This window comes from Anser anser (assembly GCF_964211835.1).
Source record: "Anser anser genome assembly, chromosome: Z".
NCBI lineage: Eukaryota > Metazoa > Chordata > Aves > Anseriformes > Anatidae > Anser > Anser anser.
The window spans coordinates 7,326,990-7,344,928 of NC_139723.1; positions in this window are offsets into that span (position 1 = coordinate 7,326,990).

Sequence of the window (17,939 nt, forward strand, 5' to 3'; positions counted from 1 at the left end):
CCTGCCTATTCAGCCGTGTGATCTGTCCTGTTTTTATAATTTTCTTGCTCTTCACATTTTAGGACCAGCATTTCAAGGGCACGTGGTGCATGTCATTCCTGCTAAATGACAGGCACGTCAAAGGACATTTAGGCAGTATACATCTTTGGCTAAAATCTTGTTAGCTTTAAATACGTAAGCAAATATAATGGGCTAAAGCTGATGTGAAAACATGCCGATAAATTAGTTTCCCCAGTAGACATTCCAAGGACCTTATTCACTGCAACTGGCAGAAAACTCAAGTACCATGGCAAGGAATTAAATTCATCAGCCTAACCTAGCTGTCCATCTTCTGCGTGCTGATACAATTTTCTTCCATGTAAGAGAAATAAGCAGAGTTTGGGGCAGGGTTGGTGTTTGTGGGTATTTTATCTGTGTTCCTGGTTTGTTTAGCCATGTTTTCCTCACATGGGAACAGGCAGCGTTACTTGAAAGGCAGAAGCACTACTTCGTTTTAATACCTTTTATTTTTATTTCCTTTTACTGAATGATTTGCTAGTATTTTACTAAAAGCACTGTCACTGCCCAGTGACCAGGGAAGTAGGAAGGGTTTTTTTTCTCTTCAAAAAGATGCTCCATTTCAGATAGGAGTGAGAGTGACTTCCAGAAGAGTCTGACCGAATATTTATACAATGCACACACAGAGCAAACCACACACCACTCCCGTTGGCTGCTCCACCTCCCCACTCCTTTCCAGTTTCTGTGCTGTAACAGAAAGCGTTGTTTAGCTGTGGGAGTGAGACCATCTACTCACAAACGGCTTTTCATGCTCAGCTGCAACGCCCACATTCCCCAGATATTTCTGGGAGCCTAAAACCAGACTTCCAAATGGGGCAGCCCAGGAGCTGGGTGTGATGTGGTACAGGAGCGTCTGCCTGGCCCCACTGATGGCACGCAAGGGCTACACCTGTAAACACAGAGTGGGTAGCAGGAATGGCTCGGTAAACACGTCTTGTCATGGTATAAAACGGTTTAGGTATTTTTAAACATCTAGTGATCTTTTCCCTGGCCTCTACCACAAACATTCCTATGGCCTGCAAAAAAAATGCATTTGTGGTTAATTTTTTCTCCACTGGGTTGCGTTCCGTTCAGATTAACGTCTGCAATGTATTTAGACAGCCTGCATGAACTAGTGCATTCCCAAAGCCAGACAAAGGTCTGCTACAAGTCTGGTCTACCATCATTGTACCAAATGGAAGGGATGCTCGAGATACCTTGGATGCTTGCAGCCAAGTAAATAGTCCTATACACCATGAATTCAAGCAACCTCTTCCCAGAAATCAGAACTTAATTTTAAGTTAAAGGAGAGTGAGTTGTGCCAATTGTATTCCAGTATGGCCAGTAAAGTGCTTCCCGATAGGCTGCATGCTCCTTTCAGACTCCCAGGCAGCAGCTCAGTATTACCAGGGCTCAAATGAGCCTTACTTGATAGCTCTCACAAGTCACTCTGAAGTCCTCTTGCACCGTCATGTGAGAAATCTCTGGTTTATTGGGGCTGAAAACTCAGCATATCAGAGGGATAGAAGGGGAATTGGCAGCTCTCCATCTGAACATGCCCCTCAGTACACCTGTGACTTTGTGCCTTCCAGTCTCGACGACATCTTCTGAACGCGATCTGTCTCTGAATGTTACCCTTAATTAAATTGAAAGACTAATTCACATGGCACAGTTTGGCTAAAATGATTTCAAATGTCAACGTTGACTTACAGGAAGCTTATCTGTTTCACGAGGGTTTCCTCTTCACCTTTTTTCATCTTGAGACAATCTGATTGCATGCAGTGGAACTATTTACTTTGAGAATAGGAAAGACCATGCCTGTGAATACTAACTAATCCTCAGCCTTTATTAAACTGAAGTTTATATGGAGGGAAGAATAAGGGGGGGGGGGGGGGTGCAGAAAAAAAAAGAGAAGAAAGCAGTGTCTGAAAATGCAAGTCAGAATCTGAGAAAGATTTGCACAGGCAGGAGGAACAAAGCTTTCAGAGGGTCTGCTTGGGAGTGTCATCCCTGTACTAAGTGTGGCAGGGCATTGCATGCACGTGTGTGTCTGCCACAGACCACAGTTGTGGCACAGGTTGGGATGGGGCTGCTATGCAGACCGCAGTGTGCAGAAACAGCTGCATGATTGGCACCTTTGTCTTTGCCTTCACAATAGCCTTTTTCTATTCCTACAACATTAAACTCTCTTAACTGATTATGCAGGATCTCAGCCTGCTACATGATCCTGTTACCTTCAGGCGTAATTGCAAATGAGACAAGAAATCTCAGCTGTACTGTTCCTTATAATGGCATTCATTATTTGTCCGATGTTAATTATTCCTTGCAGCTGACAAGAAGCACAAAGTCCAAAGAGTTAATTTTCAGTATAATGAAAAATCAGTACATGCTAATATGCTCCTTGTTCCTTCCCTTATTTACCCAGGAAAGCATTGTTTTGTTTTGCCCTGTGAATACTTAAAAGGCAGGCACTGAGTAAAAGATGAGAAAAGGCACAGAGAGCCAACCCAGGAGCACCTGCCACAAACTGGGCACAGAGAAAGCAGTTGTGGGGCAGAAACTCCGTAAGTTTCCCTTCTGTGTCCTGATGGCCTGTGCCCTCCTGCTGCAGCACAGCCCCCTGATGCACTTGCGGGTGTGCAACTGAGCCGACAGACGTTGGGGAGGATGGATGGACTGTCCTACACCTCCCCAGTGGCATGGAGACAGGGGAGAGTGAAATCAGCCCTGCAGGCAGTCCCCCTCTCGATAGGCAGTGGGATGAGGGCTGCGCCCTGGTGACACTGGGGAGCCACAGGGGAAAAACTTCGGGGCTGACCACAAAGGTGATGCTCTGAGTGGGGTCTGTCAGAGGAGGAGGAAGAGCAACCCGTGGGTTATTCCTTCAGTGCACTGTGGTACCGCACACACCTGGGTGAAGAGTGCAGTCCATCACCTAAAACTCACCTGGTCCTGCAGTACAGCCAAGCCTGCATTTTACACATCTATGGGTGTCTGTTATGCCCGGACTTCACAAAGAATCTCTCAAAGGCAACAATATCCAGCCTTTCTCTACTTGCATGTTATTTAGCTCAGGATTTTTTCCAGACTTAGGAGTGCCTCAAAGACGTATAGCTCTTTTTCCACAGGCCTCTGTCTGCAGTGGTCTCAGTTCTGTGTTTGCCTATGGGTGCAGCTGTTTGTTTTGCCCTGTTTTGCTCTCTGCTACAGGACATGCATGTTACCAGGACCATTCAGCTCTGCTCTACACAAGCATTTCAGTGCCAGTTCAGCAAGGCCTTGCAACTTTATGCCTGTTCAAGTCCCACTAACTTAAATAGGACTGTGTGGTGCCCTCCCATGCAGTATGTGCTGAAGTGCTTTGGTACACTGCGGTCACTAAAAATTGTTTGTTGATCTCAATCCAAGCAAGTGTGAAGTGAAGAAGGGGAATCACTTCGTATCATCACACCTCCCACAGTGCGGCCTCCCCTGGAGCACTGTGTGCAGCTGTGGGCTCCCCAACCTACAGCGGGTGTTAAGGCCCCTGGAAGCACCCAGAGCAGGGCAGCAAGCCCGGCCCAAGGGCCGGACGGCCGTGCTGTGAGGAGAGGCTGAGGACACTGGGGCTGCCCAGCCTGGAGAAGAGGAGGCCCAGAGGCGGCCTCACTGCTCCCGGCAGCTCCCTGAGGAGGGAAGCGCAGAGGCAGGTGCCGGCCCCTGCTCCCTGGGAGCTGCTGGCAGGGCACACGGGAACGGCACAGAGCTGCGCCAGGGGAGGGCCCGGCTGGGCAGCGGGAAGCATTTCTGTACCCTGAGGGTGGCCAGACACCGCAACAGGCTTCCTAGCGAGGTGCTGGGTGCCCCGAGCCTGTCGGTGTCCAAGGGGCATTTGGACAATGCCCTCAGTACTGTGCTTTGACTTCTGGTCAGCCCTGAGCTGGTCAGGTAGTCGGACTGGATGATCTCTGAAGATCCAGTCCAACAGAAATATATTTCTCCTCTCCCGTCCCCCCTCTCCTCTCCTCCCCCCTCCCCTCCCCTCTCCTCCCCTCTCCCCTCCCCTCCCCTCCCCTCCCCTCCCCTCCCCTCCCCTCCTCTCCCTGTATTACTTCCTGAGAACACTGCCTAGAACTAATTCAACATCAAAACACACCAATAAAAAAGTAAAAGCAGAATTAATTCAGATCTTCCAAGTACTTTCAGTGATGCAGCTTTACATTTATGAATTCTAAAATTTGGTGGTCAAATATTATGCAGGTAGCTGACACTACTCATGGGATCAATACAGTTTTGTGGAATGCCATATGATGTCTGAGAATACGTCTTTCTCAGTCTCTATTGTTGAAGCTGAAGTCCTTTTCTTCCATCCTCCTGCAGCCATACTTTGAGGGAGAGAGAAAATGAATGTGTTGAATGAAGCAAGCACTTACCATCAGGAGAGAGGTTATGCCTCTTCCTTGCAGCCAGCAGTAAGGTCATGAAAGCTGAACACCTTAGCTGTTTTGTAGTTGAGGTCTGTAATCAGGGCAGTGTTTTGTTCGTTATAAAGTATATCAAATGTGACTAGTAAAATTGTACTCTTAAAATAAAAAATAATTTTAAAAAGGCCTCTACATGGTAAAATGCACTCAGATGCTAAGGTCTTCTAATTGTAAATTTTGATCAATGTAAATCCTGCACCATTAATATTAGGAAATTCAGTGAAAAAATGCTTTTAAAAAATCAGATTATTTCTTCCTTCTAGTCATAACTCTTAATTGCATACATTTTCAGAAGCATACAGGCCTGGATATTTCATCTAAAAATGTTGGAGGTTCCTTTGGACGAAGTATGAGAAGTCATGGGATTGTGACAGAGATCTGATGGATTTTCTTCTGCAAAATGCTTCTAAGGATTCCTCATTCTGTGGAAATGATGCCATTGCCCTCTAAAATGAGGAACCTTGGCTAAATAGGTTTCAGCTTCCTACCATGACGGAAGGTGACAGTCCCATCTGACAAGCAGGATCACAACTAGGTCAGTGTTCAGCAACCTGGATCCATCTTTGTCTCTATTTGGTGTCGTGGCTCACACTGACATCTTGGCTAAGAAGTTGTCACCAGCTTGCTGTCCTCTCTTTGGTGTAGGTGGGGAAGTTTCTCTCGTGCTATGATCACCTGCAGTATTTCTGGCTGGGTTTTGGATAACAGTAGTTTCTTAAAACAATGTGATACGGTATTTTAGGAAGTTACCATAGAGACCACCTATCTTGTTTTTGTAGAGAGTGGAAGTTTCCCATCTTCTAAGTCATTATAGCATTCTCCTGAAGGACTCTGAGGCAAAAGAAATGGAAGTATGCAGGGCTTACATTTAAGGACACACCATTCCTTTATAAGAATGAACAAGAAGTTTAAAATGAACATTGTTAAAATGCACATTAAAATAAAATAATAATAATAATAATTTACATGTATTGGGCTCATACATTCTTGGCTTCTCAGACTTAACACAAAGGAAATCACAAAAGACTCGAACACCTGAGCATTGTTTTCCACTTGTTTAGCTTTATTATAGCTAAGTGGTATTCCGTTCCACTTAACTGAAACTCTGCCTAAATAATAATGGAGTGTATATTTTACAGGTTTATTTTTTGACTATTTATCTTTTTTTCACAACGCATTGTTCTGGAGTCACCAAGAACAAAGGCTGGTACAACCTCCTCAGAAGAAATGCTTAACCCAGAAACTGTCAGCATGCATTAATCTTCATAATGTGAAACCTTGTGCATATTTTAATGAAATATTGAAGCATTTCCACATAGCCAGCTGAAAACATTTCCTTTCAAAGCTTAGAAAATACCTAGCACCATTTGCTTAACATTTTCATACACACCTGCACTGCCACGGGCACACACATAAACCCAAGGGAGGCAGGGCCAGATCCTCCTCTGGTGTAAAACAAACAATTGGAGGAGGCTGTAGGACTCCAAGGCAAAGGGGGATTTATTAAGTAAACACACCCATAGGCTGGTCATTAGGAAAATGTTCTCAGCACTGAGGCTGACTGGATGGTGTGGGTGTGACAAGGCCCAGGTCTGGAGATTGATGTTTATAACACAAAGTGGAGGCTGTATCAGCCACAATCCCAGTCTGATTGTTCTTCCGGAAGAACACAAACATCACTTCTTAAGGAGAACCAAAGCCCATGCATGTGGGACAGGCAGTTCCTTCACTTCACCAACCTCTCTTGCTAAGAAAAACCCCACATGACCCACCATGCACCAGCAAACCCATTTAGTGATTAATTTACATCACAGGTATAATTATTGATGAAAGACATTTAAGCCGTTTTACCTCAGAGGATTTTATTCAAAGATAAATCCAGCTATATCCCTGGTGTCCTCAGCCCTCTCAGTACACAAAACAGGGAACAGGCTTCATTTTTCCAAGTCACACTGCACCGAGGTCTGTCCGAGGCACGAGGCAGGCTGCCATTATATTTAGCTTCGGGAGGTGGTAATTAGAGTGACCCAGGATTTTTCAGAACTCCTGCATCTTAAGAAACACAGCTTTACCTCTGTTAACCTTCTACACAGCTGCCAAACTGAACAAGCACTGTGGGACTAAAAGCATAAATTAACTTAGTGACTCCTTCAAAACAGTATTGATTCGGGAAGTGCGATAATGGACAACTGCTTCCTCAAAACCTGCACTTAGTTCGTCATTGAACATGAGGCCATTAATTCTGTGGGGTTTTATAATGTGATTTAAGTAATATACCAGACACTTACACCAAACCATTTCAAACGCACGTGATCTAGTATAAAAGGGGAGGTTTCAAAAAGGTTGCAGAGATGTATTTCAAGGCACTGATGTTTTTTCTTCACCCTTTTATTTTGTTAGAAGTCAGAATTATATTCCTTTATGAAAAAGAAGAAAAAAAAAAGAAAAAAAAGCTGAGTACCAAAGTCAAATTCATTAAGGAAAGTTAATGAATAGTCTGAAAATTCAGAGGGGTTAGCCAATCAGATTTATTGAATACCACATTGCCCCCCAAAAATTGTGGATTCTAAATTCTAGACGAGTTTGGGCTGGTAGAGACTTGTGGACTTGTGTCACATTTTATGTACAACCCATAAAGCTGTTGGTTTTTTTGTTGGTTTATTTGTTTGTTTGCTTTTAATGTTGTTCAGCAAGCAAGGATTAATTACTCTGACCAACTTGGCTTTTCAGACAAAGCATTTCCACCTTCATACTTTTTCCTAATTCTCAGAACTTTTGATTTTGAAAAGTATATTTTCAGTGCACTTAACTGTATGTGTATGACATTGTCCAAATATAGTTACCTGTAAGCGGTGAGAGTATAAATCATGTTTAAAACCACCATATGAAGACAGAGCAGCTCAAGGTTAGTCCCTGCAAAACAGGCATGTTTGTTCTTTACAAGACTTTCCCTCAAAAATATCTTTATTAACATTGAGATTCGGCTTCTCTGCCTTTTCACAGCCCCTTGGTTGGTAAAGGGTCTCCAAAACAGGAGGCTCTGGGAGGCAAATAGATGTGCTGCTGACAATCCTGTCACACTGACAGCCACGGGTCCGATGGGCTTCTGCAGCACAGGCAAGGAGAAGTGACCTTCATGCATAATGCAGGGTCCTGACATTCATCTACCCCCTGCGTGGTGCGAGTTCCCAGCTATGTGCCGACATCTCAAAACATCAGCCGCAGATACTTCTGTCAGCTCGGAAGGAATGAGACATTATAACTGAGCTAATGTGAAGGCTGTGGGAGACTGGGGCTGGCATGGAGCTGTCAGCATCTCACGATGGCCATGCAGAGCCCTCTGTATTGGGTTAGTGAAAATGGCATTTCTTCCAGTGTTTTAATGGCATTGATCTTGATAGTCCCATGCTTTGGATCAGTTTTACACCAGCGTCACTTGAACAGGCTTCAGCTGAGTTACTCTGATGTTATGCTGATAGGAGCCAGGAAGTCTTCTGATACCTTACTTTTCCTGACAAGTACATCTGGATGGAAAATGTCTGTGCGAGTAGCAGAAGGGAGAATACAGATAGGGTTTTCTTGTTTGCTTTTTTTTTTTAAGCGAGATTACATTTCTGATTTGGAAATTTGATTAGTTCGGCTTGATCTTCCCTGAGTCATCCTGAGAATAATAGCTAAATATATTTCTTTTGAAATCTTTACAGTATTAGGACTCACTCCTCTTTATACTTCTCCAGCCTCTAAAGACAATGAGCTCTGACGACGTACTATGCACTATTTACTCTTTTACAAAGAAATGATGTAGCACAATTTGAAAGAGGCTATTAGAAGAGATGCTATTCAAGCAGTCTTTTCAATTGTCAGTGTGATCTCTTTTTATATGAATATATTATGCTTTCAAAATTTAGGAGGTAAGATTTACTCATTTAAATATAGGTAACTAGAGGCAGAAAAAAATAAAGAGGATGAGGGGAGTGTTGGTATTCCAATACAGTGGGATATTGAACAACAGTAATGATATAGATTCGCTTGGATCTATGGGTTTGCCACTAAAGTCTAGCCTTACTTGGACTGCAAATTGTTGAAATTTTCCTAAAGATAAGCATGGAACCTATGAAATGAAGGTAACAGATTTGAGTACTCAGTTAGTTCTTTTCCTTACTTTGCAAGTAATTTATGTCTTTACTTTTTTTTTTTTCCTATTCCTTTTTTTTTATTTGATCAAAAGGAGAATCTTTCTTTCAGTATGTTTTCCATCATACTGAACAAGATGCCTGTGTGTTTTTAACCTAGGCATACTAAACCTAGGCATACCAGGCATACTAGCCTAGGCATACAAAGACATAAGGTCCTGTGTGCCCAAATCTGTCACAATCATAGGTCATATTTATATTGATTCAATGCAAGCCTTTTGATAAGTTAATTCTGTGAAGAATTTATTTATTTATTTGTTTTTAATATAGACCTAATATGCAATGAAGGGTCCGCTTCCCTCTTGAGATAAAATTCCTGAATGCACGCAGGGCACCCCTCTGTTGTTGAATCTTGGTTTTCATGAACCTGCATTTAAAGGCATTTGATGTGGCTACCCTTGAAATCTCAGCTGCTGATTGCCACGTGGGATAGGTAGGGTCTATGCTGCTCTCCCCGGGGCAGCAGAATTGCCTGTGTTAGACTGAATTAAACACACATTCCCAAGTGCCGGCAGCCACGCTGACTTTGTGTGCTCAAGCAGCAGTGTTGTTTGCACTTCTGCACTGTTATTCCAGTTTGCCAGTGGGAGGCATCCCATCAGCCTGCACTGTGTCTTCCTTGGGCAAAAGCAAAAGTAGTAGGGGTGACTGCAGCATACCATTATTCCCACCTGAAAATGGGACTTCGCAAAGGTCAGCATATTCATTTATAAAAATGTCTGTACTACCACTGTTGAGCTTCTTGTCCAGTATGGATGAACGACAGAAAAATATTAGGTGATGGATGGTAACAGACTGCTGGGAAAGATTAGCAGGATGGCTTCGATTTTCTGCTGGAGCTCATCATAGCGTGGCATCACTACTATATTATTTTTTTCAGTTGCGTGGGAGGGCTGAGGGAGATGAAAGCTCTCGTAGCTGTTTGCTTACATGTATACTGCCTAGGTGACACCTCGTGACATGTCTGAATACTGAACATCTGCAAAGCTGTTTCAACGCTTGAGTGCATCCATAACAATGTTGTAAGATTTGTGTATTTTTCTTAAAGCTCTTTTCATCTGGGTTCACCTTGGAAGGATGATCCAGAAATCTAGAAAACGGAACATATCTCACGCGTGCTACTAAACATGGGCATTACAACAGCAGCAGAGGGGACCCGGAGGTGAACCTCACCAGTGCAGGCACAGGACCTGGCGTGGTGCTCAGGTAACATGCTCACATTCAGTGGATGGACAAAGAGGAGGCAAAGACAAAATTGTGCAGTCCTGTGAACAGCATCAGCCGCTGCTGCTGCCAACACTGAACCATCTGCCTTTCTGCTTGCCTGGCTGCCTAAAACTATTTTCCACTCCACACTTTATTACTAGTTCCCATAGCAGGTCAGCACAGAATCTGTTGTAAAGCTCTTGCCTTATCATTTTGCAGCATGAAAATGAAAAGGCTGTTGGCCATGATTATTTTATACAACTTGAATACGTGGGCGAAAGAAATTTAAGAGACAGTGCTGACAGATCCTCAGGTGATGAGAAATAACTGTACTTCAGTAGCACTGCTCTTGGTTTTGCAGATCCCTTTCTAATTACTGGCAATGAGGACAGAAGTAAAACTGAGATTAACAAAACTGGTTGCATAAGGAATTTCAGGTAAAAAGAAAAGTGAACATTGAATCAAAAGGGTAATGATCCCACAAGCAGCACACTGACTGCTGCTCTGCAGTGTGAGGACACAAGATTTTCATGTCAATCATGCAACACTAGAAATGACTCACTTTGTTTTCTTTTTTTTTTTTTTTGAATACTACCTTTAATTAGTAGGACTTAACCTGTATATCACACAAGCATGTAAATCACCTGTCTATCCATCTGTCTGAATATCCATCTAGTTTGAACCTCTTCTTCCTTTGTTGTTATTCACAGATGTCCCTAAGGGTACCATTGAAGCAGAACATTGCTGAGTAAATCGATATATTTTAAGGATGATATTTCATGCAAGTGACACTAATCATCACAAAATAATGAAACTGTATCTTCAAACCACCTGACCATGTACACTGCAGTGTTTTATGTTCAGTCATCCTTTGAGTGTCTCCGATGGTTCCAGTAGGTGGTTTGTATTTTTATTTTTTTTTACGAAGCATCACTATTCCCACCAGCTAAAATTAAACTGTCTCAGTCAGAGTGGAGTTAGAAAACCTGCAGCAACGGATAGTCAGTCCTTTCAGACAGAAGCAGTTGTAGGGATATTTTTAAACATTTCAAAAAATGTTAATTTTTAACTGTGGGGAATTCTTTTTGTTTGACTCACTGCTCTTTTTTCCCATGTAATCCCATGAGATTAAAATTTGGTGAGAAACGGATGCTTATTTTTAGATACATTTTTATTGTTGGTGCCAAAGAGGAGACTTCAGTCTCATAAAGAAGAGGGTCTTCACTGATGGCACTGTGCTAATTGCTGTCATAATCAAGTTCTTGACAGCCAGAAGCCAGCTTCAGAAGGAAAGTGTGAAGTGAGGTCTGTCGATAAATTGCTGCTAAGCCTAATGTATTTCTTTCTTTGGTCAGTATTCCCCAGCCACTCTGTGGTGCTCTTTACCCCAGAAACATTTGAGGCATGAAGACAGCAAAAAAGCACAGAGAGGCCTGTAAGGGAACACTGTGCACAGGTTCTTGAAGTTTGGAGCACCCTTAGAAACTGCTGAACATAGATGAATATCCAAAAGGGAGAGGAGGGAAGGACAAGTCCAAGAGGAGACATGGCTCAGCAGCTGTTACCTTTGCAAACTGCATCCCACTTCCTACTCATTAACACCGAAAGGCTGAGGCTGGCAGGGACCTCAGGAGCTCGTCTGGTCCCACCGCTGCTCCAGCAATGCCACCCAGAGCAGGGTGCCCAGGCTCATGTCCAGGCAGCTTTTGGAGATCCCCAAGGAGAGACACCACAGCCTCTCTGGGCAGCATGCACCAGTGCTCCATCACATGCACAGCACAGAAGTGCTGCCTGGTGCTCAGGGGGAATCTCCTTGCTCCAATTTGTGCCCCTCTTGTCCTCGCACTGGGCTAAAGTGAAAAGAGCCTCCCTTCAGGTGTTTACTTGCATGGATAAGATGAGCAGGATGCCCTTCCTTTGTGCAAAGATACAGGGCAACAAAAGATAGAAGACACAGAGGCTGTAGCATCTGTTATTGCCTCATTTTACAGACCACTAATAAGATTTAGTAATGTGATAGAAGTTCATGAGTCCATCACATCTTAGCAAGTCACCTACTCATTCACTGATGTTAACAGTGAACTGCCATGCTAGAAAATGTATTCCTGGTGCAAACAATCTCATTAGAATAAAGAAAAAAAAAACTGAACTGGAAGAGAACTTGATGAATGTCAGCATGGTCCATCGATATGCCCAGCAGTGACTGCACTCTACATGCATGGACGATTTGAGACAAAAACTGAGGCAAAAGAAGTGTGGCCACCGTAGTATCCCAGATACAGTGTGTGTGTGAGTACAAGTGTATGTTTATGATTTCACCTGGCCTCTGCATGCAGTGGTTTAGGGGTCTGAACCAGGCAGATTCATTCACTGTGACAGCTTTCCCAGCTGCTGCCTCACCAGCCTGCAGGAGGAACACATCCCCTGCCTGTCTGATGGTTTCTGATGTGCCTATTGCCTACTCAACCCCCTCAGCTGTAGCTGTTGACAGAGGATTAGTCTTCTGTAATGATGCTCACCCACAGGACGGTAAGAAAAATGGAATGAGCTTTACTTTACTTTGGAAAAGCTGATATCCCTAATGTACTGGTATGTAAAGCACATACCTGGCAATACATGCATACTCCTCTGACTCACTGATCGAACCACAAATGGTTATTTTACGGTTTCTATGCCAACGGGAATGACACCAAGTGTTAATCCTGGATCTTTTATATATTTAATGAATGTGTTTTCATATTTATTTCTATTTCGGGCAATTAATTCAGTTATTATATGCAACTGAAATTATTGTTAGTCCTTTTGATATCCCAAGTGCCACGTTCCAACATCTTAGTACATTACTGTTTATCATGACTCTTTTTAATGATCGTCTGGTAATTTTCTCTTCATGTTCCTCCCAATTGAGCTGAATTAATTTTTTCAGGTCAAATTTTATGAGCCATTATGTGAAATGCTTCACTAAAACCCTTACGTACAATCATATTATACACTTCTTTGCATTATTATACATTTGCTAATGCACAGATTTCCTTGCACTTTCTCACCCACTGTCCATCTATGACTAATATTCCTCTTCCAGCTAGAGATTAAAAAAACCCTGTCCCTATGAATTTCAAAAATAGCAACAGAAGAACAACATAAGTCAAGAGAAAGTGGGTCCCTTTTCCCTTTCCCTTACTTTCCCCACAGGATTCTCCTGGAGAAGCTGGCAGCCCATGGCTTGCACAGGTACACCCTTTGCTGGGTTAACAACTGGCTGGAGGGTCAGGCCCAGAGAGTGGTGGTGAATGGAGAGAAATCCAGCTGGTGACCAGTCACCAGTGGTGTTACCTAGGGGTCGGTGTTGGGATCCATCCTCTTTAAGATCTTTATTGATGATTTGGATGAGGGAATTGAGTGTACCCTCAGTAAGTTTGCAAATGACACCAAGCTGGGGGGAAGTGTCAATCTGCCAGAGGGTAGGAAGGCCCTGCAGAGGGACCTGGATAGGTTGGATTGATGGGCAGAGGCCAATAGGATGAGGTTTAGCATGTCTAAGTGCTGGGTCCTGCACTTTGGCCACAACAACCCCACGCAGCACTACAGGCCTGGGGCAGAGTGGCTGGAAAACTGTGAGGAGGAAAAGGATCTGCGGGCGCTGGTTGATTCTCACCTCAACATGAGCCAGCAGTGTGCCCAAGTGGCCAAGAAGGCCAACGACATCCTGGCTTGTATCAGGAACAGTGTAGCCAGCGGGACCAGGGAGGTTATTGTCCCCCTGTACTCTGCTCTGGTGAGGCCGCACCTTGAGTGCTGTGTTCAGTTTTGGGCCCCTCACTACAAGAAGGACATCGAGGCCCTGGAGCATGTCCAGGGAAGGGCTACAAAGCTGGTGAAGGGTCTGGAACACAAGTCCCGTGAGGAGTGACTGAGGGAACTGGGGTTTTTTGGTCTGGAGAAGAGGAAGCTCAGGGCAGACCTCATTGCTCTCTACAACCACCTGAAAGGAAGGTGTGGGGAACTGGGGTTCAGCCTCTTCTCACAGGTAACCAGTGATAGGACTAGAGGGAATGACCTCGAGTTGCATCAGGGGAGGTTCAGGTTGGAAATGAGGAGACATTTCTTCTCAGAAAGGGCAGCCAGGCATTGGAATGGGTTGCCCAGGGAGGTGGTGGCATCACCGTCCCTGGGGGTGTTCAAGGAAAGGTTGGATGTGGTGCTTAGGGACATGGTTTAGTGGGTGATATTGGTGGTAGGGGGGTGGTTAGCCACCACATGCTTAAGCACACACAAGATGCTTATAGATGTTGCATCTCAGAGGAGTGTGTTAAGTACACATACTTTTCCCATATGTTAAATGCTACGGCATGCTAGAGTTAGTTACGATCCCCCTAAGCAGAATATCACCAATGGCACAAGTAACTGCTCGTAGATGTTATAATCAAGGAAAACATTGTTGACCATAAAACTCCTAATGAGTTCCTGAACACTAGGTTGGGTAAGGTGATATGTAATGTTTCAAAGGAAATAGTGACTGGCATTTTCATGACTTAATGTTTTACGCTTAGACTGGCCAGAGCTCAGGGCAGTGTTCAGTGGGGAACAGATTTGCCATGAGAGAAATGAAATAAAGGTCACAACAGATGTGCCTTACGTTTTGTGCCTTTTTCTATGCGTAGAATTCTTTGATTTTGTGTGTGTGTATGTGTTATCCTAGTGATTTTTTTTAATATCTCTGAGTAGATACAAAGGTGAAATTCTTATAGTTGTTTTTATCACTTTGTTTCTCTAAACGTTTCCAAATAGTATTTTACTGAAGGTGCTGAGAGCACATGAATACACAAATGCAATAGAAAGTGGCCAACATCTTCCAGATTGTCGTATGCAGTTGAGTCTCAGGTCTCTAGAGGTTGTTCATCACTAACAGTGTCTTTCTGAGATGTGTCTGAAATTCATGTGAACTTATCACCAAGGTGGTATTGCTACACTGAAATGTCCTGAAAGATACCACATAAATAAAATTTAAAAATTCCAAAGGGAATAAATGTATGCGACACACAACTCAGGTGGCTAGAAGTTTAAAAGCTATTACTTCCCATCATTAGTAGTCCCTGGGGCTAGAGCATTCAGCTGTGAAGACTGCTTTGTGCTTGCAGTGACACAAGGTCATCATAAAGAAATTATTTCCTGTGGTGCTTAGCTGGAGTATCTTTCTTAAAATGACTTCCATGGCTACAGGTAACTGCCCTTATAACCGGAAAACAAATACAAAACAAACAACAGAATCCAAACACAAACTCCTGTGTCTTTGCAGAACACTGAAAGTCAAGAATTTAAATTCCTCACGAACTTACATGTTTCCAAATTTGGGTCCTTCAAAAGGCACTTACAAATATTCAGTATAATGTATTTATTGGTGCACGTGAAATACTTCAGCAGATATAAAGAAATTGCCTATTATGTACCAATTTGCTAGTTCATTTCACATTAGTCCATGATTTATAACACATATCTTCAATGGGTTGACAGAAGAGAAAGAGTAAAATGATGACATTTAAGCTTTAAAATGCATTAGGAAGTGGACCAAAATAATGATATTCAAAAGGTGACTTTAAAAAAATCTTCCAATCCTTATGCAAAGAAAATTGAATGATAAAAAGAAGTACAATTGTAATCTTTCATTTTTAACTTGATTTTCCTTATTTGCATTCTTCTCCAATACCATTGTGTTCAGTACTTATTATCATGACAGCTAACAGTGAGAGAAAAAGGACTGGAAAGTTGATATTATTATTGGTGATTGCTCAGGTATCTATAATGCGTTGGCAAGTCAGACCATTATGGAATTTCAGCCTTTGTTTTCTTTCAAACTACATTAGTTGTGAAAAACAAACCTTTTGTTATCCTGGTAAAATCTGTAAGTGCACAGATGTAAATCATAATCAAAATACTCTTAATAATACCAGCTTGGAGTCTCCCAAGTGCAGAGATCATTATTGTGTTCAGTCAGCATGCAAAACTCTAACAGAAATAATAAATGCTAATGAAGCACAATTTTACACAACTTCATGGGAAAGCTGGCAGGGGAAGGAACACCTGCAAAGCCCATGACCAAGCTTGAAATCTTGAAAAATCAGAAACTTTTCAATGGTAATTCAGACTGTTATGCTGACAAGGAGTCCTTGTTTCTCTGAGAGCAATTAGTAGCAGTTGGACGCCTAGAGGTATGCTTGTGGGCAAGAGAGTGGGCATTGAGTGTGTGTGGAGTGCTTCCTGCCGGCATACATACACGATACTCTCGCAGAAGGAAAGAGCAGGAGGGGGTACAAGGGGGCCAAGTTATGCAAAAAGTACAGAAATAAGGGGCCACAGATTTTTGTTTCCTGTGGTTTTCTTCAAGATCCTTCCTAGTCTTCACTTCCTCATTTTGACATGCCAGAGTTGTGAGATTGGCACGGGTGTAACACGACCATAATCTTGTCCACATAGATGTGGTGAAGTGCTGTTCTTTTGATCCCACATTTTTCCTAGGTGTTTTGTCCTGTGCAAGCTTATTTACTTCAGGAAGGTGCCAGGGACACAATCCTTCACAGTACGTGTTTACTCTGGGGTTTACTTTTTTTTTTTTTTTAAGGCATTTTACCTCCTACACAGTCAGCAATTACTCCATATCATGTTAAATCCTGCTAAACTGCTAACATCCACTGTGGCAAAAAAGCATCAGCAGGGGCCAGTCGTGAAATCTTGGAGAGTATAAAATAAATGTGTGTATGTGTATATGAAAAAAATAAATGCATTGTCGGATATTTCTAATGGAATATTTTGCTAAGGAATAACCATTTGTCTTACTGTACTTAGGTTCTGATAAGATGTAGATAAAAGCATATCTATGCTAAAAAAGAGTTTTAAGTATTAATAGATCTTTTCTGCTGCTACCTTACTCCTGCCCCAGGCTCCTACATTATCAGCTTTTCTTTGGCTAGAAATTTAAAGTTTTCATGCTGAAGGAATATAACATAATTTTAAATGCCCAAACCAGTGGATACAAGCTTCAGTCTATTTTCCACCGAGTACTTTTTTGAATAAGAAACACAAGACACAATTATTTATGAGCAGCTAGAAGAGCTGAAGCTGTATACACAACATACATCCACTGAAAAGAAATTTCAAGATTGACAAATGCCTCAGCCTTTTGGTGGTCAGCTATACAGGGATGAATTTCACTCAGCACATGTACACATTGAGAAGAATATGTTTCATTTTTCTGATGCTCCAGAAAGCACTCAAAATCCTTAGGAACTAAAAATTCCCCTTACAAATATATTTAAATTGCTTTCCTCAAAGGAGGAATACAAAAGAAAACATCTCTTATTCTTTGGTGGGGTCATTCAACAAAAATATACATAATGTATCCTGTGTAGATGATGATAGATAAAGTAGCAGCTTACAGTTATTAATAAAAATAGTCATTAGGAATTGTTAATAGAAAGCAAGGGGTATCACTGTAAAAAAAAATTGTTGCTTAACAGCAAGTATATTCCATTTGTGAGTCTATGATAGCAAAAATTAATTGTAACTGTATATTGAAGGTTTTGATAATGGACAACAACAAAGATAGAAAGTTTCTATGTTTTAAGAGCCTAATTCCATTCTTCCATAAGCACAGAAAAGAGATCATTTTGCATATACTGTTAGTTTTTCCCAAGTTTAGGAAAATCCCTAGTAGGGCTGATTGGAGACCGGTGTAGTTTCAAATTGCCTCTGTAGATTTGGGTGCTGAGAATGTTCACAGCATGTCCATATTACAAATGGCAGTATCCTAGAGAAGTTGTAGAGAAAATTTCATAAGATAATGTCCAGTTTTATGGTAAAGTTTGAATTAAATGCAGTTACGCCCCTCTAGACAGAAGTAGTAGCTACTACTTCCTGAGGCAATAATTAATATTAAATTAATGCATAATGAAAATTCATTTGTATTAATGAACAGTACATTAAGCAGGCATTAATATTACATTAATTTTAGACTTTTTAAATTAGATAATATGAAAATTAAGAATAT